The 2,500-nt window shown below is 39.0% G+C and overlaps 2 non-coding genes and 1 pseudogene across 2 annotated transcripts; 2 read left to right on the forward strand and 1 right to left on the reverse strand.

The window, feature by feature from the left end:
• LOC138027553 (ATP-dependent DNA helicase Q1-like) overlaps positions 1–1,020 on the reverse strand; it is a 1,619-nt pseudogene extending 599 nt beyond the window's left edge.
• A 970-nt stretch (positions 1,021–1,990) lies between these two features.
• On the forward strand, positions 1,991–2,076 carry Trnay-gua (transfer RNA tyrosine (anticodon GUA)). Its single transcript is given in 2 exon segments — positions 1,991–2,027; positions 2,041–2,076. It is a non-coding gene; the product is annotated as a tRNA-Tyr (tRNA).
• Positions 2,077–2,257: 181 nt separating this feature from the next.
• On the forward strand, positions 2,258–2,343 carry Trnay-gua (transfer RNA tyrosine (anticodon GUA)). Its single transcript is given in 2 exon segments — positions 2,258–2,294; positions 2,308–2,343. It is a non-coding gene; the product is annotated as a tRNA-Tyr (tRNA).
• The last annotated feature ends 157 nt before the right edge of the window (positions 2,344–2,500 follow it).

Below are 2,500 nucleotides of genomic sequence, written 5' to 3' on the forward strand. Positions count from 1 at the left end.
ACTTTTCAACCAGCCACTCAAAATATAACTCATGGTTAGTATCTTTTTGCATACATTGTACAATGTAAGTTACATTTGGCTTGTTTGGGCCTTCTTGGACTTCAAATGGTTTCTCCATAAGAAGGATGTTTAAAATTGTTTCTTTTGTCAGGTTTGTTGCCGTTGCAGTCAAAGGAATCATTTTTGCATTTGGTGCTAATGATCGCAGCTCATGAAGTCGGCCATAACACTCACGGAAAGCTGCCATTTTATTGCCCTCAGATGTTCCCCTATAATGTATACATGTATGTCAACAGATAACAGGCTTGTGAGTAAGGGAAGAAAAATAAATTACTTAAAAAACAATAATGGAAAGGCACTGAAGGTAATGAACTGACAATGTATCTAAGATAATTTTAGCAAAGACGAATTAATAGAATAATTATTTTTCATTGTTTATTATGCGAGTGTTTCTTTTCCATTTTTACTCACATTTACATTCAAATATAACTGAAATTGCTTCTTTGAAAGTCTAAAATGTCAATGATGGAAATCGATAAAACTTGGACTTACCAGTGCCGTAAAACATGAGCTTCATCGACAGCAACAGCACAAAGTTTCTTCGAGTAGACATCATTACTCAACATGCATCGCCAGCGCTCGTTCATAAGCCATGCTTCATGTGAGCCATAGGCAATTGAATATTCTCCTTTCTCTATCTTTGCACGGTCAACTTCAACGTTTGAAGAAATATTTACGGCAGACGGGCTAAGTCTTTTCAAATACTTCACTTGATCTTCCATCAGACTAAACAACGGAGACGCAACAACAACAATGTGACCGCTTTCGTCCGAAACATGGTCAAACACGAGCGGGCAGAGCCTGATATATTAATGATTTCCCGGATACTGTAGGCAAGTTAACAAAAACATCTTCCTTCTCGACGAAGATTTTTCTGATTGCGAGCTTCTGGTAAATATTAAGCTCGGAAATTTTGAACTTTGACGACGCTTTGCGAAAAGCTTCTTCAAGGGCCGCCATTTTGATTTATGTTGCTTGTGGTATTTTCCACGTGAGGACCCCGATAAAAAGCCATATCTGATTGGACGAGTCTCAAACGGCAAGTCTGGCGCGAAAAGATTCTTGAAAATGGAACCCAGGCTGTGATTGGTCAATTTGGAGAAAGGAATGTGGTTCGGATGTCAGCAGCCGTTACTTTTGGGGAACGTTGCGTGACATCCAAAAAACGCCGGCGAGGGAGACTATTGGTAGAGCGGAGGACTGCAGATTGTGTAATGACATCCTTAGTTTGAAAGATCTTTTTGTGGGTCGTTGACTTTTAACATATGCTAGTGCATCCTTATCAAGTTATTTCATAGCTACATTATGTGCAAGGTTTGGATATTTTACTTGTTGCATCTGTCTTTGCACTAGATTAGAAATTCTGCGGGTTGCTTAGAAAAATATTGCTTCAGGGAATAATGTTTAAAATTAACGGCCCTCGATAGCTCATTTGGTAGATCGGAGGCCTGTAGACTGTGTTAGGACATCCTTAGGTCGTTGGTTCGAATGCGACTCGAAGGATTTTTTTCAAACACATTGACTTTTACATACCCTGGTGTATTCTTATTAAGTCATTTTATGGCTACATTATGAGCAAAGTTTAGATGTTTTACTTGCTGCATCTGTCTTTGCACTGCATTGGAAATTCTTCAGGTTTCTTAGAAAAATCTCGTTCCAGGGAATAAGCATTGGAATTCAATGACCTTCGATAGCTCAGTTGGAAGAGCTGAGGACTGTAGATTGTGTTAGGACATCCTTTGGTCGAAAGCTCTCTTTGTGGCCTGTTGGCTTTTTACATATGCTCGTGTATCCTTAGTTTTATGGTTACATTGTGAGCAAAGTTTGGCTAGTTTACTTGTTGCTTCTGTCTTTGCACTACATTGGATATATATTCTGCAGGTTTCTTAGAAAAATATTTTTTCAGGGAATACATTCAGGATTTCAACGACCTTCGATAGCTCAGTTGGTAGAGCGGAGGACTGTAGACTGTGTTAGGACATCCTTAGGTCGCTGGTTCGAATCATGCTCCAAGGATCTTTTTCTAACCATATGCTTTTTACATACCGAAGTGTATTCTTATTAAGTTATTCCATGGCTACATTATAAGCAAAGTTTGGATATTTTACTTGTTGCATCACTCTTTGCACTAGATTGGAAATTCTGCGGGTTGCTTAAAAAAAATATTGCTGCAGGGAATAATCTTTGAAATTAACGACCTTCGATAGCTCAGTTGGTAGAGCGGAGGACTGTAGACTGTGAGAGGGCATCCTTAGGTCGCTGGTTCGAATCCGGCTCGAAGGATTATTTTTAAACCCATGGGCTTTTTTCATAAGCTAATGTGATCTTATCAAGTTATTCCATGGCTTACAAAAATCTTGTTGCAGGGAATAAACCTCTAAATTCAACAACCCTCGATAGCTCAGTTGGTAGAGCGGAGAACTATAGACTGTATTAGGAT

This window comes from Montipora capricornis, chromosome 12, assembly GCF_036669925.1.
Source record: "Montipora capricornis isolate CH-2021 chromosome 12, ASM3666992v2, whole genome shotgun sequence".
Classification (NCBI taxonomy): domain Eukaryota; kingdom Metazoa; phylum Cnidaria; class Anthozoa; order Scleractinia; family Acroporidae; genus Montipora; species Montipora capricornis.